At 40.7% G+C, this 26,625-nt stretch overlaps 1 long non-coding RNA gene across 1 annotated transcript; it reads left to right on the forward strand.

Moving 5' to 3' along the window:
• Positions 1–2,246: 2,246 nt before the first annotated feature.
• LOC120406692 lies at positions 2,247–16,318 on the forward strand. The gene is made up of 4 exons (XR_005599485.1): positions 2,247–2,395; positions 7,943–8,098; positions 9,217–9,307; positions 16,201–16,318. It is a non-coding gene; the product is annotated as an uncharacterized LOC120406692 (long non-coding RNA).
• Positions 16,319–26,625: the final 10,307 nt, after the last annotated feature.

Genomic DNA, 26,625 nt, shown 5'->3' on the forward strand with positions numbered 1-26,625 from the left:
ATCTCTAGCATTACAAGATTTCCCCACTCTTGCCACTTCTGTCATTTTTTAAAATATGCTGTGTGATTTGAGTGTCCATGAAATGTGCCAAATTGACAGCCCTAAACTACTGTCTATTGCTCAGTGTTTGTACAATGCATAGCACAGGGGTAGGCAACCTATGGCACACGTGCCGAAGGCGGCACGCAAGCTGATTTTCAGTGGCACTCACACTGCCTGGGTCCTGGCCACCGGTCCAGGGGGCTCTGCATTTTAATTTAATTTTAAATGAAGCTTCTTAAACATTTTAAAAACCTTATTTACTTTACATACAACAATAGGTTAGTTATATATTATAGACTTATAGAAAGAGATCTTCTAAAAAAGTTAAAATGCATTATTGGCACGCGAAACCTTAAATCAGAGTGAATAAATGAAGACTCGGCACACCACTTCTGAAAGGTTGCCGACCCTGGCATAGCACAGTGGGGGCCCATTCTTGTTGGCATGTGGGCATTACCATAACACAAACAATAAGTACTAATAAACCCTGGAGAGTGAAGTTTTGTTAATCCACATATAGATAAAGCCAGGCCACGACAGCACAAGTTCACTACACTGCTCTATCTACGTGCCTCAGTCCTGGCGTCGAAGGTTGGATAATTGTTCAGCTTGCGTGCCTGCTGGGTCGTTGGCCTCTTCTGAGATTGTTAACAAGGCTGCTAGGTATGATTGGAGGGAGTTGTAAGCCTGTCTTCTGTAAACTGTTGTGATGAAAGGAGACTGCCAGACACTTGAAACTTATGTTAAGCAGAGTTGGGATGATGTTTTGGGAATGAACACACAATAAGCATCTAACTTCCTAGTGGTACTGCTTGTTCGTAAATTGGGGCCTGAATCATATTGCTAAGTGAGTCTCATCACAGTATATGAGTATATAAAAAGGTAGCCCAATACTTCTTCCCACTTCGTTGCCTACCTAGTCTGAAGTCTTGGTCTATTTTTTTATTTTGTGCTTTTGAAAACATACTTTGAAAGGGGTCCCATCCACACACCCATCCTTTCCTTTCATTTCACATTTCACCGCCTCACTTTTCACCTGTTCCCACAGCTACTAACCAGTGCATTTTAAACTGTCACCTTCCATCCCCAATGATCCATCCTCTTCACACGGATTTTCCTCCTACTCTAATGCCCTTGAGTGAGGCATGAGATTTTCCCTGTTCCATACTCCTCTGAGGCCACTACAAAAGGGCCACAGCATTAGCAGGTTTTATTTTGCTTCATGAGTTTTCAGTCTTTTCAACTCTGATGTTGAACAAGCGTGGCAGGCTCAGCAAACAGAAGCAGTGAGGTAAGAGATGGAGAAGAAATTCTCTCTCTAAGCTTTACTAGGGGTAGATGCAGCTTCTACTTAGGTCGTTATCTGCCTCTGGAAATAAATGAAAGCCCCAACCTGGAATTTGTAAGTGCGTCTAGAAAAGTTTGTGTTTCGTGGTTCAGATTTTTTGTAACTGCTGTCTGCAGTTTTGGTTAGAAATAAAAAAATACAGACAGGCAACAACAACAACAACACAAATGAAGCCTGTTTCTCCACTGCATTCAACATTGTGTAACCCTAATCACTTACATCTAAACAAAGTGGGTGTAACATGCTACCAGAAAGAATAGTAGTATTTTGTGCAGATATCAATGACTACATAAGATGCATAGCTGACAGTGCTGTATTTTCTATACATTGCACTGTGATATACTAAGGAACCAGTAGGAGGAGCATTTCCAGCACAATGAGCTGAGACATAAAAGGAAAAGCACCAAATAGTTGTAAAATTGCATTCTAATGTATTTTTGCTTTTATGGCATGCAGTGGAAGTTAATGTGTTCAGAAGGGGGAAAGGATGAGGTATGCATTGCATGATTAAAGCTAATGCTAGAGTTAGACAAAATGAAACTGTCCTTTACATAGGCACAAAACAGAAACCTGGAATGGCCACCCCTCCACCCCCCCCCCTTTTTTTTTGCATACTCCACTGGATGCTCCAAGAGAGGGTTTCCTCCCCTCCCCCCAATCAATTAACAAAACATTTTCCAGCTGGAATATCAAAAGCAAGCTGTGACGGGGTGCACTTGCCCCACACTGGATGGGGAAAGGTTAACCCTGCATGGTGGGTTGAGGAAGCCATGCCCACTTTATTGGGCATGCTCCAGGTGCACTGGTATAAAAGGAGCAGCTCGGCTCAGTTGAGGCTGACTACCATGGAGGAAGGACATGTGCTGCCTGCTCCAGCCAAGACTCAGCAGAAGTCCAGGACTGTAGGAGCTGGGGATGCTGCAGCCCAGGCAGATGCCAAGGCAACCCCGGAGGTCTTGCAGGGTTTGGAGGCGCTGGAGAAAGGGCATACTGGAGAATCTAGAGGTAATAGGGATGCCCAGACTACAGCAGCAGGGATGATGGCAGGAAGCAGCTCAGGGGAATCAGATGGCAGACTAGTGAGTGAGCCAAAGCCTTGAGTCAGCGTATTTCGGTTGGAGCCTTTCCCTACTGACTCAGTGGCCCACGCTATGTCCACTAACAGGGCCCTGGGCTGGGGTCCGGTGGAGAGGGAGGGCCTGGACCCCCCTGCTGGGGGTGCATCCCCTCCCCCTGTGTCTGGCAGTGGCTGCTAGACCTTTCTGTCCTGCTGACAAGGGTGAATTTATTGACTCTGGCTGCTAAGCCTTATGGCCCTGTGAACACGGGCAAATGTAGTGACTTGGGCCACTGGGCCTGACCACCCTGCAAGAAGGGGCAGATTTCCTGACTCTGGCCATTGGGCCTTACTGTTCTGTGAAAAGGGGTGAAGTTATTGACTTGAGCAACTAGGCATTACTGCCCTGCGAAAAGGGCAGATTGACTGACATTGCCCCCTAGGCCTTACTGCCCAGTTGACAAGGGTGAATTTATGGACTCTGGCCACTAGGCCGCACCACCCTGCTGATAAGGGTGAGCGTATAGACTCTGGCTGGGAGGGATGTAGATGTAAGATATGTATACACTCCACCCCCTATTTCCTAAGAGAGGCGGGCACACTCACCCAGCATAGGATGGGGTTTCCCACAACTCTGTCAAACAAGCTTATAAGCTGCTTTTTTTTTTTTTTTTGGTTCTAGGAAGATTTCTGATTCAACAAAGAATAATGGGGTATAATATGTAAAAATTAGAGACTAAATAACTCAGAGATACAGAGACTGTAACTTTTCCCTTTAATCCATTCTTGCCTCCATGTTCTTGGATTTGCTACTGTGCTAGAAAGCACTTGCTCTATGAGAGGGAAGAGAATTAATATAATAGATTTGAGCTAGACAAATACAGCAAAAAAGTGTTTGCGAATGGAAAGGCTATGGTGATGCCAATGATGTACTGTACCTGTATTGTTCTGAGCAGCATAACACTGCCTGGAGTTTGCATTCAGGCTCTGCTAAATGAATATAGCCATCATGTCTATTAGTCTTGCCTTCCAGTGGTTTGTCTGTCTCTTGTTCAGGCAGGTAGAATAAATCTTGGTCATTTTAAGTGGCCATATATAGCAACATCATAATGCTGTTGACTATTTCTCTGAGAAGGTGGTCTCCTGACGCCAGCATTTCTCTCACCACTTCCAGACTTGCATTGTCATTTCCTTGTAATGGTCAATACAGGAATTTTTCTCCTAATAGGCAGACCAGTGGAATGACCTAGCTCATGTCAGCATCATCCCCACTGGAGATCTTCGTTCCATAACAAACATTATCATTTCCATTGTTGCACAGAGAGTGAAATCCTGGCCTCATTACAGTCAATGGGAGTTTTGCCAATGGAGACTTCAATGGGGCCAGTCATTACTAGTGGCTAGTCTACCAGTACAAAGCCTGCCATATTTCTTGGTGGAGCCATGCAGGTAGAAAGCCTGAATGGAAGCAAGCAGCTCACCAAAGTAATCTAACATGTGAAATGTGGAATTCCACATTCCAAAGTTGGTAGATACCTTTGAATTTCAAAATTTCAATGACGTTTAAAATAAAAGTTAGTGAAGAAAGATGGGAGAATTTCAACAATATTTTTGTGATTTACCCCTCCCCACGTTACTTGACCAACTCTAAAGCTGAGTGAAAGTTTCAAATTTAAAAACTTCAAATTTTGAGGAAAACAGAAAATAATTTAGAAACAAATGTCATGACATTACTCCTTGTGCTTTTTTTTGGGGGGGGGGAACCATCTCTAATCACCACCTCCTGCTCTATCTGAAGACAGGGAAGTTCATGATTTAATCAGCCAAATCTTTCAAAGAATACACCTCCTCTAAAGTGGGCACAGAGCTTTTGGATCATAGATGAGGTACCTCTTAAGCTATATGTAGAGGCAAAGCACAACACAGAATACCCATGAGAAAAAGCGATCACATGTCTGCATCACATTTTACCCTTTATCTGAGGTCAAGAACCAAATGCAGAGAGCAGATGTTGTCAACCACACATCAATAACAGCATATAATTAATCCAATATACTGCCATAGGTGTGCAACTTCTCAATTTTACACATGCACAGCATGGCACACTTATGCTAGTGTTGCATCTGTACGCACTATAGATAAATAATTAGTGGTCCCCAATTCTATGCCTCTCAAACCTGGAAATGTGTGACAGCTGACTGACGTGTTAGACCTCCATTTTATTGCATACCATACCATTAGCAACAGATTATGTTTTTAAGTCTAAAATCTGCTTAAAGGTTTTCCCCCCACTGTGTGAATCTAATTAAACATTTCAGCAACTGGTAACAGGACCCCTCCCCCTACAAAATTAACCCGTTATAGGTTTGTTTGATTCACATAGTGAGGAAACATCCTTTAAACAGGTTCTATAGTTTAAAAACATTATAATCTGTCAATTATGTTGCAAATGTGCAAGAAAACACAGGTGTCACATTTCAATCTTTTAGGGCCCAGGTGTGTGTGGTTGTCGGGGTGGGAGGGTTGGGAGAAATCCCTGCCTGGGCTTAGGGTACCAGTGGGAGGGTGACATGAATGGAAAAAGGTGGGTCCTACCCAGACTGTTCTCAAATTCAACTGATGCATCTCTCCATACAATTAATTAAGACACCCTCCTTCCCCATTCATAAGAGCTCCCCATCCCCCACAATTAAATGCATATACAATGACTTATGGCCTAAGCTATTAAAGTAAATTCAGAAGACCCACCGAAGGCAAGCAAGCTGCCAGGCTTGTCACCATCCCAATCTTCAGCAGGAGCAACAGGCAAGAAGATAGAAACGTGAATATAATCAGGAATGGCTCGCTCAAGGAAGCAACTATCTACCCTGGCAATAACGCCCCTAGAAAGGGCTGATTCCACCTTCTGATAAAAAGTGAGAAACCCAGTGAATGGAATGAAAAACAAGCTTGACAGCCAAGCTATCCACAGAGACCTTTGTAAAATTAGTAACATCAATTAAATGAACCGGTTTTGCTACACTTGCCACAGTAAGAAAAGAAACAAGACTAGGAATCCTCATGGCAGGGTTATAAACAGGGGGTTCAGCAAGCAGCCCTGGGAACTCCAACTGCCTATGAAGTGGTCTCTGCATAAAAAAAATCTCCAAGTGTTAAAAAGGCTCTCATGCAACCCAGCATCATTACTGCCACAAAAGGCTTTTTCAATCCACAGCTCTAGCTCCTTCATACGCCAGTGAAGACCTAGGGCTGTCCACTGTGTGTATTGCTGACAAAAAACATTTAACATTAACTTTACCCACCTCCCACCATTGCCTCAAGGAAGAGAAAATATCCTGTGAGGCAACCCAGGCTCCCCGAAAATAATTGAAAGAGTCCCAAAAGTGAACATCTTGTTAAAATGTCAGTATGAATGGTGGTCTTGAATAGAAGGAAGAGATAACACAAATAAGACCAAACCATGATCTGCAATCCCAGGAGGGACAATACAACTAGAAAGCAAATAAGACAAATGATGAGTAAAAACATAAAAATGGTCCAAATGGGCCACAGAGAAAGAGCTGGCACTAGTACTCAACCAGGTGTACTGCTGTGCATAGTGGTGAAAACATCACAACATATCGGTCAGGCTGGAAGCCTGTAAAAGTCGCTGAGCAGCCAGTGGATGCAGTTCCAAATGAGTCCTATCCATCTCTCATTCAGAGTACTAATAAAATCACCCCACAAAATTAAGATATCACTTGTCCAGCCATTTGTCAAGACACCCCAAACTCTGGAAAAAAGAAAAATCCACCCTGTCTTTCGCTACAACAGGAAGATAGACGTTAATAAATAAATTTTTAAAAAAGATATTGCACAAAAGTAGCCTGAACTGTCAATAAACATTCTGGAACAACTTTCTGCACAACCACTGAATCAGGTTTCACCCTGTCCACAGAAAAGAATGGCAAACCCTGTGCTTGCAGTGGACCCATAACTCAGAAACCCACCCGCCCCCCTCCAATCAGAAAGCCAATTGGTTTGGTTGCCAGCAACTGTGTGCATCTCTTGCAAAAATAAAATATCCCCCTTCTTCTGGGATGAGTACTCAAAAAGATTCATGTTTTTTTTAATGTCCCTGTGCCCACTCACATTCAGAGAGCTTCATGCAAAATTATCCATCAGACTCATTAGAAAAAAATAAGAAAAAGACAGACACAGAACCCCCCTCCCCATAAACGTCAAATAAAACCACCAAGTTATCCTATATCCATAAATCCCCAACATTTCCATTGGGCAAAGAGACAGGCACTTTGGTGCCAAGAAAGGCTCCTTTCCTCCACTGCTCCAATAAGGCAGTATTCCAAAAAGACCTGGCACTGTTAGAAAGATAAGGCCATAAGAACGTACCCTCTGCAAATAACACTGTTCATGTACATAAAACTAAAGAGAGTAGTGAGTGGTTGGTGATTAAGTGACATAAAATGGATACCAGTGGATTTATATACATGCACTGGGTAGAGAGATGGAATGGAGAAAATACACAGATGCTCTCCAAACTCCCATAGCTGGACCCATAGCATGCAGAAAATTAAATGAGCAGAATTAGGATCTAAAGTTACAAGTTTTTCAGCTAGGAATGGGCATGACATACATAGGCAGTTACATTGGGGTGAATGGGACAAAAATAGGGAAAGTAAATTCTGTTATACAGCTCTTAAATCTGGTTTATATCTTTCTATTTTAAAATCCGGAGTCCACGTACCTAGCCAAGTGTAATGAAATACTATTCCTTGTTCTCTATCTAGTGTTATGGTCTCCAGTCCAGCCTTTCCCTGATAGAATTAAATCCCCAATTATTTTTTCAGGCAGTCCCTCTGTTTACAAATTTTAGGTACTCTCCAGTCAATACCACGACATATGTGCCCAGTCACACAACTTGAACAATGAATTGCAATTAGGGCATGTTCCAATGCCCACTGAAGTTGTTGGAAGCCTTGGTAAATATTTATAACAGATTGTAGCCCAGGGAATTCACAACCTATTTGCAGATAATTCACCATTAAAACAAAAACTACAGTTTTTGATTTAAAAAAAAATAGCAAAAGATTTCCAAAAATATTCTCAGGTTGTAAATAAAATTCAAATTGTTCTGAAATAAAACCATGATCAGCTTTATAATTGGTCAAAACACTGGGCTAAAAATCATGAACATTTTCCCATTTATTTTTCAAAAAATTTCCATTCTTGACCACATCGAGGAATATATTTGACAAATACTTAATTTGCTGGAAATTGTTCACCAGCTCTATCCATGATATTATGGTTAGAAATATTCTGACTTATCTAGGGCTTAAATGGGCCATGCGCTGACTCTCTGCACTGAAGTGATTTTCATAGGAGGTTATATTTGCCAAGTACGATGTTCACTTACAAATTGTTCACATAATTCTATTATAAATATTGCAACTGGAAAAAACCTCATCGCTTATCCAGTGTCTCTTTCTCCTGCACAGAGAAAATGACCTCCTCTCCTGAGTTGATGTCAGTGCTTTATAGAGGATTTATTGGTTTTGGCAGAGATGGGGCAGTTTGTTCCGCAAGATCCCACTGATCTGAATCCCAAACTGCTGCAGGATCTTGGGTTTTCAATAGGCAATGCAATGACTCAGGTGAGTTCTGCACCTGTGACCTCATCACTTCATCTGGCTAGTTTCCGTATTCATGAACACACCGCTGCCTTATTGTATGTTAGTAGAAATATAAATGTTGGCATATGCTAATAATGTGTATGATGACAAGCAAAGAAAAGGCTGAAAAGTATAGCTTTAAGTGAGATTTTCCAAGATAAAAATAAGTCCAATCCATGGCACATTTATACTTTTTCAAGAGATATATTCATAGAAACTAATATGTACTTTGGCTAACCTTCTTGTAAGAATGGGAGGAGGGAGATCTTTTTTTAGCTGAAAAAGCAGTTAATTGGCTCTGCTAGCTGAAGGGCTATGTGCCAGAAAGCAGTAGCACGCTGTTGAATGGAAGAGCTACAGAGACAAATGAGCTAGCCTATAGGATAAAAATATCCAGCAAATGCTTTGGGAGAAGGGGGGGGGGGAATGTTGAGACACCAATGCAAAAAAGAGTTTTATGTAAAGAATCCCTGGCTACTTCAGGCCCATCATTATGATCAGACTCTCCTGCAAACAATGAAGAACAGTTTGTTTAAAAGGAGAAAGAATATATTGTTTATTTGCTGTAATTGCCAGAAGAAGTCGTCATGTTAGGACTGAGGTATTGCTCAGCAGTCACGAAAATATTTACCTTTTCCAGCCCAGAGATTCTAGATCCCAAACTGTCTAAGAGCATTTAATCTCTAAAGGTCTCTGCCATGTTCACAAAGAACAAATCTCACGTATTCCTGTTTAAAACAGAAGTGAATGATTTGTGTGAGGGGGAAAAAGCAATGTAGTAAATGCAAGTGAAGACAGATATATCCCTCATGAGAAATTAACTAAACAAGAGGACAGAGATTCAATGGTAATGGTTAGCAAAGGCTGGTCATAAATAACAGCTAATAAAGTTACAGTAAAATGTCTGTAGACAGGAAGCGAGTTCTTGATAAGAAAAAGCCTCCTCTTCATATATCCTCTTCCTGTTTGTGTGACTTCCTTTGTCTGTTTAGTCTAAAGTCGGAATGCCCACAGGCAAGGCACAAATTCTGAAGTTTTCCTACATAATGTAATTTCTCTCTTTTATTTGTCTTGTCTGGTTCTGTCTCTCTCTCATGCAGAAGCTACAATTCTCCCCAGCAGCTGCCCACTTTGCAGAATCTCAGCGCAAACTAAACACCATCAGGACAACTTGTTGCTGAGTCATTTAGGGTAAGAGCCCGATACACTGTCTCATGCTGAATAGTTCCTTACTCCATGAATAGTCAAAGCGATACTTCTGGAGTCAGTACTCCACAGATGTAAATGGGAATACTTGTGGAGTAAGATCCTGCCCATCATAAGTAAAAGTATCAAAATCTATCTATGGAACTTATATAGCCCCTGTTACCATAGTACAGGGAAGTACTATTATTCCCATTTTAAAGAAGCAATTGAGGCACAGAGAGACTAAGGCCCAGATTTTTAAATGTATTTAGGCATTACTCTATTAAGTGTTGCAAGGCCTAAGCAATTTAGGAGCCTAAGTCTCATTTTTATAAGTGATTGAGATACTTCAGAGCCTAAATCCCATTTATTTTCAATCGGGAAATCTTTTAGAATACTGACGTTGAACATCTGGTTAGAACTAAACTGAAACAAAAATATGTCTTGCCCTTTTGTGGAGAATGAGTCTTCCATAGAAAAGGACAAAAATAGGACAAGTATATTCCAATATGATTGAGTCACAAAATGTGTCTAAGCCTATTTAATACTGTTGGGAATATAAATATTGACCCAAGAGTTTCATTTAATCTGTTTTTTTAAATGTTAAGTTTTGCTGTTCACTTTGTGTTATAGGGAAGTTTACAAAGTCAACGTTAGTCTAAGTATCCCACTGTTCTTATTAGTTTTTAACACACTGAATATTACATTTCTGGATTATATTCCAAGCAAAAAGTATATCTGTTTTCTGATGTGCTGTATATTAGATATTCTTGACAACCACCCCTTTCAAAATAGGATCAGGGGAATTAAGAAAATATATAGAACCTTTCACCTCTAGGTCACCTGTTGAAGTTTAGTCAGGTTGATAGTAAAAGGAAAGCCATTTCTGTAATGATAGCTGTTTGGTGGCAAGGCATGTGTGAACCTAACAGAGAGAAATACAGATAAAGAGACATTAGTGAATATATTTGGTTAGTGTTTTCTGACAAGGCCTTTTTTTGTTCAACTTGTTAATTAAGGGCCTGATCCAAAACCCACTGAAGTCTGCAGACAGATTTTCATTGACTTCAGTGGGCTGGGGATCAGGTTCTGAACGCGTAATTTTGTCATGCATTTGCACATTTGAGAAAAGAAAGATTCTCTAAATCAGGAACATACATAAAAAATCAATTGATTTAAAATATTGCTCATCTGATAAACATCAGCACTTGACTGCTTGTTTTTGTCAGAGCTGGGTAGCTGCTATATGGATTACACATACTCTTTTTGCATGCCATACATTGTAAAGTATCCATGCCTTAAAAACAATTAATGTTTGTTTGCAAATATATATTTTGTGGCGTTAAAGATAACATTGAAATGATTTTATGTTTCCAACATAGCTTTATTTTTCTGGAAAAGATAAGCTGTTATGCAAAAATCTCCATTATTCTACCCCCAAAAAGGGTAAATTAACATATGCTGAATGACCTAATTTTCAGATTTTCTACTTTTTTTCTCCTCTTACCTCACAATGATCTTTTTGCTGTGCTTGTGATTATGCTAATACAAACATTTCTATTTCTTCCTCTTATTACAAATTATATGCAGGATATTTTTAAGAAAGCTTAATATTATTACATTTGTTTGAATTATCAATCTCTGAAAGATTTACAGAAGTAACAAATTAAATAAGTTACAAGGTCTCGGAGAATGACTCTCAGATTTTTTTTTTATGGAGAAAGACTTTTGGTTTGGAGATTTCAGGATATGATGACATTGCTAATAGGCAATCTTCAAATGTTTTTGGATTTCTGTTTGATTAATAAAACAAGTTGGAGCTTGATAAGTTTATGAACAGGATTATATGAAGGAGTTGCTTGTAACAGCAGAGGACTGGACTTGATGACCCAGCAGGTCCCTTTCAGTCCTGTATTCCTAAATAAAATAACAAAAAATTGTACATCTTATGTTGAGGCTGTCAAACCACTCCCAGTTGAGGCTGTCAAACTACTATATAACCACTAATTAATCTGATGTCAGTGGGACTTAAGTGCTGTCCTGAACAGGGATATTTTCCAGAACTGGGGCCTAAACATTTGCAGTTCGGACAGTCTTTCAAACTTATCTGAACCTCAGAAGATCAAGATGGAAGCTTCAGGAGCACAGGAGCACAAAATGAAAAATAGTGGAAAACAAGGCAACCTTTAAGGAAAAAACTATTTGGAACCTCAAGAAAGGTTTTATTTGGGTTTTATTCAAAGGGAGAGGGAAGTATTCTTACTTTTTTCTGAATCACTTCATCTGTCTTTACTGGAATTGGAAGGAGAGATGGACTCAAGCCTCAGAGCTTGGCTCTGGATCTTGAACACTTTGAAGTACAGGGGTTTGGGGCATGAAGTTATGTTTTGCTCTATTTTCAAATTTTTGATCTGGACTTGGATTTTGAACACCCTTAAAGTTTGTATTGTTCAGATCCAGCATTTTGGGTTGACTTAGACATGAGCCCAAACCAAGACCATGGATCTACCCAGGCGTGGCAAAATTCAGTGCCATCTCCAGATGGAAGTAAAGTAGATAGAGTAGAAGGCACAGGAGCAGATCAGCAGCTTTCGTGTTTGTTTGGTTTTGCCATTTCCACATGTTCACTACATGCTAAGCAATTGTGTACACATCTGGAATGTTGTGCAGTTATGTCAAACTGAATTCAAAGCCCCCCTTTCCAGTGGCGTTACCTATAACAAAAGAGTTTTTGGGAAGAGGGAAGGAACTAGGAATAAGAATGAATGCATACTGCAGCCATACTGAGTGGGACTTGACCAGGATAGCAAAAAGAACAAGATGGCCATGAATTACTCATCCCTCTCAAGTGGTGCACTTATGCTTCCTGCATTATTAGCAATTGCACCTGTGCTCATTTTGCTATAGGAGAAGCACAGTTTTGTACTCAGTTGAAAAACTGAATTTTCCTTAACCATTGATTTTTCTTCAGAAATATATTAGAATCATAACAACAGTATTGTTACCTCTAACAGTTCCAAACCAGTTTTATATTCCAAGACTAATGACTGAACACTGTGGAAATCCATTCATGCCTGTTTTTTCTAATTTTAAGACAATTACATTTTCAGTGTGAAATTTCAAACATACACTTCCTCTTACATGTACTGGGTGAAAAATGAACAGAAAGAAGAGAAAGGGTAATCTCCCTTCAATCATTATATTTAGATTTTTTCATTATCAGGATCTTTGAAAATTCCACTTGGTCTATTCATTAGTATAAATGACAAAACCTTCTTTAAGGGCTTATAAATTTCTCTTTACAGTTTTGTTTACAGTCCAGTATCTTTCATAAGAAATTTTTCAACTTTTATTTTACTGTGAGACCATGTTTATTGCCATTTTAATTTAAATTTAGCATATGAATTATTTGAGCTTTTTAAAGCCGTGTTTAATAGAAACACTGAACTGAAACTTGTTTAAGTACATAAATAATGAAAGTGAATTAAAATGTCATTAGATGGAATGTTAAATCTTGACTTTAGATTAATAATTTCCAGTGAATGGAAATAAATACACTTACATACATATCTCTGGCACTTAGGTTCCTAATAATTTCCTTGGCAAAGAGAGTGAGCTTTACTTTACAATATGAATGTATATGCTTTATACCACACAAAACCTTAAATCTGATATGGAACTAAAGGAATTGTAATACTTAAATACAAGGAATATCTACTTGGAGATTGCTCTTTGCATTTTAAATCATGTCTAGACAAGAAATTAGAATAACCCATTTCTTGCTTTATGCTGAAATTGAGCTAACCAAAGACATCAATCAATTTCACACTATGGAGAAGTAATATGAAAAAAAATGTGATAACAGTATATGGTGGCTGAGTTCTCTGTTGATTTTAGTATCCAGCCATGCACCATTGGTATCAGGGACTACTATATTATACAGTATATGTTAAATGATGTTCCACTCCATGCAATGCTCTCACACTGTGAGCATATTAAAATGAAAGTAAGAGCTATGCTTAGGACAGTATGAGGACCAACACTTCTTTGCAATAAATCCCCACAGCTAGCACCTTCCAGAAGAAGTGAGGCAGACTAACAGCAGCCAGGGAAATTGATTCTGATGCTCTCTGCTTTTCCATCAGAAAATGTTAAAATAAGCACTCAAGACAAACAGTTACCTCTTTCAAAGCTACTGTACCCTTCCTCCTTCACTGTAGATTCCCTCAACCTGAGAATGGGAATTATCCATTGTTTTGAAAACAGAGGTCATACTGGAAAAACTGTGCCATGCATGACTAACAAAGTCCTCTCATTCATGAGGAAATTTGGATTTAAATTTCAAATCAGTAGTGATCTCTACCCAAAACTGTTTTTGAGCAAGAAAGAAAGTCAACTCTGCATTTCCATGGAGATAGTTTGTGAAGCATAACATATGATGGGTTTAATCTTGTTTCATATGCCATTGCTTATCGCCAAAATATACATTAGTCCTTGCTAAAGGAGCAATGCAACTCGTGAAAGCAAGGTATATTTCCCATTGATGATACTCTTCTCTATATAGAAAAATAAGTTAATTGAAAATTTGTGGTAAGTGCATATTCTTCCCTCTTTTCCTTCATCACTCCTTTTCTATTTGGAGAGAACTAAGGTCAAATCTGAAGGCAGAGTAGATGACACAAGAGTGTATATCTGATGTGATCATAGCCCTATGTCAAACTTAAAGAGGGTAAGAAAAGAAAAAAAAGTTAATCAGTTACTTAGATGGAAGTTTGCAAGAGAAACGAATAAGGCAAATGTGGGAATTAATAGAAGAGCAGGAACAAAAGGATGCAGTTAGTGTAACATACCTTTTAATAAGTTTAACATAACTGAATCATAATGAAAAATATTTAGTATTTTTTGTATGAAATGCCCATTACCTTTATCAGCACACAAACAGTAGTAGTAGAAAACATGGCAGGTAGAAGTTGGAAGGGGTCTCTGCATGGGTCCAAAGAAGACTAACAGAATGATTTATAAAAGAAGAGGATAGTTTGGGAATGCAAAAATATTTAAAATCTATAAATATGAGAAGTTAAAGATGTCCAGGAGCTGACATCTCTCTTTCTCTCTCTCAATAAACCATTTAAAATATATGTATTAGAAATTAAAGATATCCAGGGACTAATTTCACTGAATAAACCAGCACTTACACAAAGAATGTCAGTCAGTTGCTAACCTTGGCAATAATGCACAGGCAATATTTTTGCAAGAATGAGCTATCTTCATTTGTATTCACTACAAATATAATTTCCCGACATTTTCCTCTCACACTGATTTTACATTGTCATAACTGCAATGACTTAAATGAAAATTCTTCTGCTCTACGTCAGTGTAAATTAGAGCAGTTTATATCAGAGCAGTTTAAAAAGAGTGAATATTTATTTTGGACGATGCAAAGAAAATTCCATTTTCCACTTACATGCAAATTCTTGAAGCTTCCTTATGTTGTATTGCAAGAGAAGATCTTTTAAATTTATTTTTATTTACTCCCCATAACTCCAAGACTGAAGGCCAGTTCATCTGCTGCTTGAAGCATAACATGGCATATTCTCACAGGGAAGCAAAAAGTGATCATGTCATACCCCTTCTGAGTTCTCTACCTCGGCTCCCTTCAAAGTTCCTAATTGGATTTAGTAAGCCCTGTAGGTTTTCAAAGACATGTAAGTTATGTCTATATAGCCTTTTGGAGCCCACAAAGTTGAGCCTTAATTTTTAACTTAAAATTAGCATTTTGAAGTTGAGGCTTGGGATCTGAAGCTTAAGAAAGGGAGTGAGCTTCAGAGCCAGAGCTCCAACTCAAGACCCAACTTCAAAGCACTGTCTACACAGGTATTTTTAGAGCATCAGTATGAGCCCCACAAGCCCAAGTCTATTGATCTGAGCTGGGAGGCTTGCTCCAAAATGCTGTGTGGACATACTCTAAGTGTCTGATCCAGTGCACATTCAGGTCAATGGACCGACTCCCATGGACTTCAGTTGGCAGCAGATTGGGCCCTTGCTATATTCAACACTTCTTCTTTGTCCCTTGTCTTGGCAAGTATTCATTAGCTGAATACTTTCCTCTCAACGAAGTATAACTTTGCTCTTTAGGTCAATGGCCCACCACAGCTGCAGACTGTGAACTCAGAGAAGTGCAAGAGCTGCAATCTTGGTGCCCTAAAGTGGGTGGGATGGGAGGAGCCATAGTCTCCCCCATCCACACTATGCTCTGGGCTGCTTGGGGAGAGATTGTGGCTTTCTCTAGCTCAGTACAATCCCATAGGGCAGCACAACTCCCCATGGATCACACATATCTGTTACCAGTGGCAAAATGTCATTATTTGGCCTTAAATATCAAAGCACCGTGGAAATAAGTGTTATGGCCATATGCAGAGCAATTTTATCTCAGTTCCTTTTCAAAATGGATTAAAAATAGGTTGTAAATATCCTTAAGAGCCAACCATGCATTCTTTCACACCCTGAACTGCCAATTGATTTTGGGTTGGTAGTTTTGGGTGCAAAAGGAATGCAAGATTAGGCTTTTAGCATCTGGTTAAACACCCACTAAAGTGGATGGAAAGACTGCCAATGACTTCAAAGAGTTTTGGATTAGGTCCTTAGGCAGCAGTTTCACAATCACTGGAAGAATGGTTTAAAAACAGAATTTTCAGCATGCTTCATCATGGGGAGATTAAGGGGTGCAAGAAAAGTTACCCTTTGCCTTTTATATTTTTCCTACTGTACCCTGTCTTGTTACACCTTCAATTGATATTATCTGTTTTAGAATTCAAATTAATAAGTCAGTAGAATCATTTTGGTCTTGTTTGTATTGCACTTCAGTCAGTTCATTCTCATCCAATTTTTATCTCTTCTAGGCACTGACAAAGCGTATACACAGCACCATCTGGTTTTGATGCGGAGGGAGGGAGAAATGAACACACAAACACACACACACACACGTGCATATACACACAAGACGTGGAGTTGCCCATTAAACAGATTGCATTAAATAGATCGGGCAACAGAAGAGAATGGTAGAATTTAGCATAACTGATTCCTTCAGAACAGAGAAGCAATTTCCCAAAATGACATTCTGAGATCTTTCAAATAGGAAAGAACAAGAGAGACTATATACTTCATATGGATCAACAAAACCTTCTTATGCCAGAAAGATCAAAGAGAATGAACATTGATGGCTGAAATTTGCCACCATTGCAGGAGTGTATTGACCAATAAAACATGTCCTGTCTGTGAAATATCCAAGCTAAAAGCAGGATTTAAAGAGAACAAAGAAATCTGAAGGTTTCTAAAACAGTGGTTTTCAAACTTTTTGAGCTGAGCCCCGCCCCTCTGAATTATAATTTTTGGTTGTGCCCCCCCCAACCTAGACAAAAATAGACACAATACCTTCCCCTCCCCCCTCAGGTTTTCAGGGTGGGGGAAGCCTCAGGGGGTGGAGCCAGCACTAGGTGCAGAGGCTGCCAGGAACGGAAATCAGTGCAGCCAGGGCAGATGTTGACACTGACCCATATGCTGCGTGGTCCACTGAGGTGAATCAGGGGGTGGCAATGGTGTGGGCCTGGCCCAAGCTGCCAGGCATCCCCACTCGCCCCCCTGAACGTTCCTTCCCACCCCACCATAGGGGGCCATGCCCCACAGTTTGAAAACCTCTATTCTAAAGCATGGGCCCAACAATTGCTCATTAGAGGGAAGCTGGCATCTCCCTTCCTGTAGGGATCAATTTGTATGTAATGCACCACAATCAGCCTACCAGAAATTAATTGAATGAATTGTTCAGTGTATTTAGGACACCTACTTTATTTTAAAGTGATACTGAAATATTTATAGAGTATTGCAGATTGTAGGCCAAATTCTACTCAAGGGTGCTCACATATGACTCTCATTGACTTCACTGGGAGCTAAACATACACATTCAAAAACATTTGAAAAGCTTGTAGACATCGGCTAGTATAATGCAGCAATGTTCAAGCTGCATTTGAGGAAAGTACTAGATAATCAATTTTTTTTACAAAATTAGGAGACAATATTAGCTTATGTTTGTTTTTGGAGTAAACCACTTTTTGGGTAGGAAGGGAGAAAGCGGAAGGTTAGTCTTGTGGTTAAGGCACTAGACAGGGGATGTGTACAATGTGGATACAATTCCTGGCTCTGCCATTGACTTTATATGACCTTAGGCAAGTTACTTAGGGCCTGACTCTTCTCTCTTTCAAAATCAGGACTGATTCTACTTAAGTCAAAAGAATGATACCAGTGTAAAGCATGTGTAAGTGGGAGGAGAATCAGTGCCTTAATCTCTCTGTGTTTTGTTCCTCATCTGTATAATGGCCAAGTCATGGAAGCAGCATAGTTAGTTAGTATACAGCAGCTCCTCCCCTGGATTACCTCCTAATAGGCTCTAAAGACTGACAAAGGAACACGCTGCAGAGGTTCTGCTTCCTCCTTCTGCATCCTTTGTCCAGTTCAACCAACTTTAGCTCCTGTCCACCAGTTGAAGTGGAGAGCACAGTCCAGGCCACTGGTTTGCTCCAACTCATGGTTGAAAGGCTTCTACATTTTAAAGGGTAATATGAAATGCTGCTCAAAACTTACAAAGCCAAAATAGGTGTCCACAGTTGTATATTCTTTCCCTTGATGTCCTACACTATGATCACAAAGCGCTGTGCATACTTACAATTTTACCAGGGTAGATGCAATAATTAGCTCCACCAAACAGAAGCATTTTTTTCTCCTTCTTTTGGTCCTGACATTTTTCTCTCTCAACTGATAATGGTTTTGAAAGTTTACAGCTCATCAAGCAGAATTCTCTTTTTCTTTTTTTTAATAGTCAAAATAACAATAAAAAAATCACTGAAAAAAGTAGAAGATGCTTTAATCATTTCAGACCAGTATAAGAAATAAAATATTTCATCTGACACTTGACAAACAGATTTTTTTTTATTTTTTGCCCATACATGTCAGTTTCAAGCACTTTTGAAGTTAATCAAAATCATCTTTTTAGTCCTCTTTTTTTAAAGTGATTAGGCACATGCTATGAATAAGGGACAGTATACAGGCTGGTACTAACCTGCTGGAGGTCAGGAATATCTTATTAGTAAGTGAATACAAATGGTACATATAGGAAGAAAACTAGCAATCATTATACCTTTTCTTTTTAAAGACATTGAAAATCCTAGTTTGAATTCAGTCCTAAATATAAATGCTAACTGTGATTCTGAAAACTCTGTTGCCTTTGAAGAGAAATAATTTTCAGATGATGCTTCCAGACCACAAATTCTTCCTTGTGTTAGCACATCTGGCTAGCTGTATGGAGGTCTAAATGTAACGTGTGCAGGTGAAAACAGAAGTTTCCAGAAGTTGCCAATACTGTAATTGTGTTCCTCAGTTTTTCAATGTCCTGCGTGTTAACTATTTCCACAAGTGCTGAGGGACACCAATTGAAGTCTCAGCACCTCTGCATAATGGGCTCTACTTGTTTCAAGTTGAATATCCCAAAATTGAGCCATACCAAATCAGTGTTCTTTTCTGAAAATATGGGCCGTAGCTTTTTAGCCCTCATTTAAGTACTGTAATTATCTGTGCATTCCTGTACTGCCCGTATGTGCAATCTCTCTCGGTCTCTTTAGAGGCAATACTTTTTCATCCAAAAAATAATAAATAGATGATGCAATATTGGCAGATGAGATGAAAGGAGTCAATTTTACATCCACGGACACCTGCCTCAAACACCATATTAATGGCATTTAGTCTTCAGCGTCTTTGGATTTAGCCCCTCTCATGCTGCTAAATACATATTTTACCTGTCATCAGAAATTGCACATCATCACGTTACTCTGTTTCTATAAACAGAAAAATCAAAATTAAACCGCATCTGTCTGATAATGTCTTAAGCTGACTAGATGGTTTAGCTCTCCTGGGGCTGTATGCCAAAGGCTGACTTAAATTTGCTGGTCTGGCCTGTAGTCTAAATCAGAGTGACTTGCAAAACTGCATGTATGTCAGCCTTCCCCTGTTGTTTCCTGTTTACAATGATGAAATCCCACAGTACTATCTGTTTCTGCCAGGGGAATAATTTGTTTACTTCATACCAATATTTGGTATGGGGAATGCTCACTTAACCAGAATGTGCATAGGAAGATTTAAATCTCACCTACTATTACTAGTACTTCTGAATCTAGTCTAATGTACTGTACATACAGATGGACAGACAAATTGCCCTTCCCCAAGATACTACGTATGGTTTATACAGTGTAGCTGGCAGTAAGAAAGTTGGTTAGGAGGAGGAGTTTTGACAAAGCCCTGGGGCAATGTATTTTGAGGTGGTGTAAAATGCTGAACAAATTTCTCGGTGGGTAAAACAAAGGTTAAGCTTTGAGATTGAAGAAAGTTCTAGGATAATGAAAAGAGATTTTAAGGCTTCCTCCTGCCCGCCCAAACTGTATGCTTTCAGAACACATGCTTTATCACCACGCAGGAGGCATACATTAACACTATATCTGATTGCTAACTCTGAATAGGAGAAGACCAACAGAAACCCAATCACGTCTCCTATAAATGTCTGTCTCATGAAGGAAAGAATGTTTTAACTGATAAAATTCCTGTTGGAATAACATGAAATAGCATTCAGTTCAGTCAAAAAGTATGCAGGCATATTACTAAACTATCTCGGGCGGGGGGGGGGCGGCTCGGGCAGCAGGGCCGCGCGCGCGCGCGCGCCCGCGCGCGCGCCTCGTCGAGCTCCTGCCCGGCATGCCTGCTGCGGCGCGCGCGCCGCCGAGCGGGACCCGGCGCGGACCTGCCGCCGCCTGCCGGAGCTCAACGGAGGGGAGGGCGGACCGGGACGCCGCCGTCATGCCCCGCGCGGGTCCGTCCATCCGGCTCCCCGGACGTGCCGCAGGCATGCATGCCGGCGAGCTCCAGCCAAAAAATGCCCGCCCCCCGGGCCGCCCGCGCGCGCCTGCTTGGCGCGCTGGTGCCTAGAGCCGCCCCTGTAAACTATTAGCTGTTAGGACAATGGATAGTATAAATATAATGAGGCTATTGTTTTTCCTTCCTAGAGAAGCAAATCCCATTCCCCTTTGGGCTTCTCCGCAGGGTGTCAGCAAAGCTTTCATTTGCCTCTGCCATGAAGAATACTCAGTACTATTTTGGAGACTGTCACTCATTGGATTGATGGGGACTTCCGCCATGTAACCAATGGCACTTGGTTCTGGATGAGGTTCTTGCTAATGCTGAAACTGCCCTTGCTACTGAATCTGTATAAGTGATGGAGTGTTCTTGATAGGAACATTACAAAGGTTCACCTAGCCAGGCATTCCTGTGAGGCTAGTCCCACTATAGCAGCGGTTTTCAAACTTTTTTTCTGGTGATCCAGTTGAAGAAACTTGTTGATGCCCATGACCCAACTGAGCTGGGGATGAGGGGTTCAGGTTGTGGGAGGGGATTCCGGGCTGGGGCAGGGAGTTGGGGTGTGGGAGGGGGTCAGGGCTCTGAGATGGGGGTGCAGGCTCTGAGGTGGGGCCAGGGATGAGGGGTTTGGGGTACAGGAAGGGGCTCCAGGTTTGAGGTGGGGGCTCAGGGCTGGGGCAGGGGATTGAGGCGCAGGGTTGGGCTGCAGGCTTACCTTCAGCAGCTTCCAGTCAGTGGTGCAGCCGGGGTGCAGAAGCAGGCTTCCCGTTTGTCCTGGCACCACAGACCACGCTGTGCCCAGAAGCAGCCAGCAGCAGGTTTGGCTCCTAGGCAGAGACACACAAGCGGCTCTGTGCAGCTCTCACCCGCAATCACGCCCTCCCCGCCCCCAGTCGGAGATGGTGCTTGGCGTAGGGGCAGCGTGCGGAGCCCGATGGCCCTCCAGCCTAGGAGCCGGACCTGCTGCTGGCCACTTCCGGGATACAGCACGGTGTCAGAACAGGTAAGGACTAGCCTGCCTTAGTAGGGCAGCACTGCTGATGGGACTTTTAATGGCTCAGTCGTCAGTGCTGACCGGAGCCGCTGTGCCTTACATTCCGCAACCTAGTACTGGATCGCAACTCGCAGTTTGAAAACCACCGCACTATATTATGCAGGTTGGAGGAAGAATGGACAAAGCCATCAATTCTTAATAATGCAGTCAAAAATTATGTGGCAAGTGTCAAGTTCTGTCTGTTCTGGAGCAGTCAAGGGTTTGTGGTATGCTCTGATGCCCATCTATTCATCATCCGACCCAGAGGTGAAAGTAATACTAAACACTTACCGGTATGGGGGCCTGGCTCTGGGCCCTTGGAAGGGGTGGAGCCTCAGAAGGAAGGAGCGGGGCTTGGGACAGCCTCCCTCAGCCAGCCCATCAGTGCTGCCTGGCCCATGCCTCCTGGGGCTCTGGCAGTGATTTAAAAGGACCTGGGGCTCCGGCCGCTGCCATGGTAGCGGCAGTGGAAGCTGGGGGCCTCAGGCCCTTTTAAATCGCCATCCTAGGGGCATCTGCCCCTTCTCCCTTCCCCTCGGTGGCGGCCCCACCGATAAGGTCCCTACCGGCAGGACTGCCAGTGGGGACGCAAAAGGGGCTGCGACGTTAAAGCACTGCTGTGGTAGTGCTTTAAGGAGGGTCTTTTGCTGCAGCAGTGCTTTAACGTTGTCTGCGTATACCAGCTTCTTACCAGTACCAGCTTCTTACCGGTACGCTGTAGCGGCCCGTACCGGCCCACTTTCAACCCTGATACTACCAAAATGTTTTTCTTTGGTAGTTGGCAACTTCAAAGCTTTGGAGTTTTGGTGTTGATAACCTACCCAATGATTATCACACCCTCATCTGAATTTATTTGAATCTCTTTGGCGAGGAAATCAAGCTGGAAGTCTGGGAAGGAAAGTTTTCCTTGAGAGTTTTCCAGTAGTATGTGGTGCTGGAGTAGTATGTGGTGCTGGAGAAGCTGCTGAGTCCAGGGACATATAAGGGGTCATCTTGGGAGTGCTGATTAACCCGGTCTTCTCAGACGTGCTCTATTAATGCGTGTGTATGTGTGTTTATCTGATTCTAGGGCTAGAAGAACCCAGCCTTGGGTAACCTAGGTCCTGCAGGATAGCCTCATTGGGAGGGAACTTCCAGAAGGGAGAAGTAGAGCTCCATATGAGAACACAAATAACACAAGCAGTACATTGATAGAATTACCGCTCCCCCAAAAAAGAGTAACCCTAATAACAGGCAAATCTGGTAACAGTCGTTATTCCTTAATTACTCTGGTGTAAGGATCATCAGACTTAAGCTCCATATCCTATTATCTGTTATGTCCCCCCCCCCACTACAGAATTATAAATTAACTACAGTAAGATCTTTGTTGTTTGTAAATGCCTTCCCCCCATTTGTCATGAAAGCATTTTGGTCGTGGTCAAGGGATAGTAATTCAGAACTTTCCACTGGGATACAACAGAGTGAGTGAGTGGCAAGGGGTTGGCAGGGTGTCTTGAGAAAGATGCAAATATAAAATATTTTTAAAAAACAGTGCTAATAGTTTTAATCTTTAGGTGTGTAATAATATTTAACACTTCTAATCATCAAAGAGTTTCACCCTCCAAATGTCTCTGTGAGGTAGAAAAGCATTATCATTCCCGACCTTACAAGGGCAGGAAACAGACAGGGATCTTAGATGATTTGCCCAAGGCCACAGAGAAAGTCATTCTTGGAGCCAAGATTATAACTCAGATAATCCTGGCTTCCACTACATTTCTCTTAAGAATAAAAGGTCCCAAGGTCCCCAAATCCCATCATCCATCTCCCTGTCAATCTATCCAGCCCCACAGGCAGTGAGCTGTGAAGCTGTGAACCTGTGAGGCAAGATCTCTCTCTCTCTCTCCATCCTCATCCTCTCCATCTCAGAGGCTAGGGAACACTAGGGACACCATTCTGCCCCATAGCCATTAATAGCCATAGCCACCATGACTTACCCTGAATTTATTTTATCCTTTTTTTTAAACATTGTTATAGTCCCCCCTCCTCCAACCTCCTCCACAAAGGTGTTGTGTAAGTTGTGAAGAAGAAGAAGAAGAGATTTTTTTTTTTTTATTTATTTTATATTTTTATTAATTATTTTCTTGTACCTGTATTCTTGTATTATGTAAATAAATAATATACTTTCTTTTTCTCCATCTTCTCACTCATCATGATTTTATATATATCTCCCCCCCTCCCCCCTCTCTCCTCTTTTCTCTTCCTGAAAGAGTCTCTCTCTTTAATCTTTCCCTCTCTCTCTCTCCTCTACTAATCATTTTTTTTGTTTCTTTTCCTCTTTCTTTTTCTTTCTTTATATCTTTTTTTTTTTTTTTGAGAGACACACACACACACTGTGATGTGGATGTGGGCGTGTACCATATATATATATAATATAATATATATTCTCTCTTCTCTTATTCTCCCCTTTTTTTTTTATATCTAACATCCTGTTTTTTTTTTTTTCGCCTCTGCACACTGCGTGGACATCTTCAGAGAACTATCCACGAATAACTCCATCTTTTTCCTGACTCGTTGTAGCTAAATTAGCCCCCATCAGAAGCAGAGAGAGATCACATACCCAGCCATATTTTGAACAGATTATAGAATGGATGCTTCAAACAAGAAGGCCAGCCATGAGCACAATGGGGCAGTTGTGAAATGACTGCGAAGTGAGCCTAAATTTACAAAACAATGGCAAGAAATTGTTGTTCAAACTGATTTGAATAAAATGAGAGCCAACTACAAACTAATGCCTAAAACTCAAACCAAACTTTGTTTGTTTTTGGTTGGTTGGTTGGCTGGCTGGTTGGGGTGGGGGAGTCTAGTTTGTTTTTTGCCTTCCTCTGTGCTTTTTTGATTTACACACAACAGCCAAAATACTACAAGGCATTATGTATGCTAATAGGAATGCCTCCCTAGCCCATCTTTGATGCAAATGAGGCTAGGGGAGTTTTCTTAATCCTGACACCCTTGTTCGGAGGAGTTTAGGTGTGTCTTCCACCACCTTTTCATTGCTTTCTGCAAGTCTTTCTTCTGATCGGCTTTGGTTCAAGCAGAGGCTGGGGGAAGCGGGCAGGGATACTGCACCATGAGTCCCCAAGAACACAGAGATGGTAGATAACACAATATTGAAGTCAGTGATGCTATGCCAATGTGGAACTGGTATAAGTGACATCAGAAACAGGCTTTCCCATCTCTACAGGACTAAACCAGTCCTAGTCAGCTGTGTCTAAATAGTTATCATATAACCTCTGTCTGATGGAATGCATAAAAGGAGGAGATGGTGGTGGTTTCAGGGTCACACTGCATTTGGCAGCTGTAGTGGGTTCTTACCTGTCTGATCTCTGACTCAGGTTCCCTAACTCAGAATCTCAGTTCTCCCCTGCAACCAAAGCAAAAAGTGCTTCCCTTGTGGGCCAAACAAAAAACATCTAGATGAAAACAACCAGGTCCTTCATGGGCCCACCCTGTGCTCAATAGTCCTTTACTTCTTGGTGCAGGGGCTTGTGCTGCACTTCCCATGCCTTTCTTTTACTATGGATTGAAGGTTTTTGGTTTACAAATGGTTTTGGACTAAGAAAGAAAAAAAGGCTTCTCAAACTATATGAAAAATTTCAGGAAAATATTTGTATTTTTCAAAAAAATTTCTGAGTTTTCCTCAATATGAAAAATTTCACTTAGATTCAAAATTGATTTTGATTTGCAGCTGAGATTTGGGTAAATGAAAAATATCTATAACTATTTTAGCAATGAATTTGATAAAAAATAAAAAGTCAATACATGTGAAAAATGAAATTTTTGGAAAAAGTCACATTTTTTCATTAATATTAATTTTGAAAAAAGGGCCATTTTTGACAAAAAGAAATGATGTTAAAAAAATTGTGCATAAGGGTTTGCAGGATCAGGGCCTAGGAATGTTCATCTGGAAATGATCTTTAGGGCATCTTTCGTTAACACTAGAGTCACACAAAAATATCATGTAGGAAAACAGCCAGGTCAGAGTTGTGCAAAATTACAGTAACATTGCTGCTATGAATTATACTTATAAAAACATTAGCGTTCGAAGTATAAGTACAAGCTGTACAAGCCATTCATTAATTGGGCGGAGAGAAAGGAGGGAATCCTCGTTTTGTCCCAGTAACGAAAAGACCACTTTTTTGGACATGTGGGAAAGACTTGGAGCCTTTTCCATAGCAACAGGCAGAGATGTCAAACATGCATGACTCATTCCACTGCATGGACAGGCAGGGAAAAGACATTTAACTTTAGTGCAAATTTCTTTCCTTTGAAAAATTGAAAGGTAGAAATATTGAAGACAAATGAAAGGGGACTACAAAAAATTATATTAAAAGTTAAATGGAACTAACTGGGATGAAGTCGGCTGCTTGGAATTAGTAAAACATGTAGATTTAAACATAAGACTGCATCTCCACATACCAAAGTGCTGGGATTTGTCACATTTTGGATATGTGAATTTCTATCTTTTTTGTATAGCTACATTCATAAATTGATTACACTGTGGAATTTTGCCTACTGAAAATGCAAAAGGATAGTACACACAGGCACAGATTCATATGAACCTACTCTTTCAGTGTCAGTTACGTAGATTTTAGGTATGCAGCAGGCACTATACAAAAGTGTACGGTTTAATATAGTTCAGTGTCAAGAATGTGACAAGTTGACAGTTTAGCTCAAACATTTGAAGTCAAGGATGACAAAACCAGGTAGAACATCATGATTTATGGAGAGCAAAACATTAGCCTTTGATCTGATTCTCCACTCAGTTACACTAGTGTAAATCAGACATAACTCCATTCAAAGCAATGGAGTTGTACTGGTGTAGAGGAGAGCGAAAGCAGGCCACTTATCTTCGAACTGAACAAGTTCTGAAAGTCTATGTCCAGTATGTCTGATATATAGAGTTAATTGTTAATGTTTTCTGGGTTTGTATTTTTAATATCTTGCATGGTGCTGGTGTGGTCTCTCAGGCAAATGCATAATTATAATATTCAGTTTTTTAAAAACCGATATAATTTAATCCAGGGACCATCTCTTGGGTAGCTATGTAATTATACCTCTTTTTTATTTATAGGCAATATTACAATATGTTCCAGACAGAGCTGTTTCAGTTTCTTTGGTAAATATTGGATACATATAAATATAAATATTTATGTAATTTTAAAATAAAAAACCAAAATGTATATTATGTGGCAAAGACACCAGAACATCTTCTTTTGTTGCTTTTTGTATATACAGTACTCAGATCTCTTTTTAGAGATACTATTACAGGCTATTTAATGTGTTTCTCCATATTTAGGTCATG

The sequence above is a fragment of the Mauremys reevesii genome, linkage group 5, assembly GCF_016161935.1.
Source record: "Mauremys reevesii isolate NIE-2019 linkage group 5, ASM1616193v1, whole genome shotgun sequence".
NCBI classification, from domain to species: domain Eukaryota; kingdom Metazoa; phylum Chordata; order Testudines; family Geoemydidae; genus Mauremys; species Mauremys reevesii.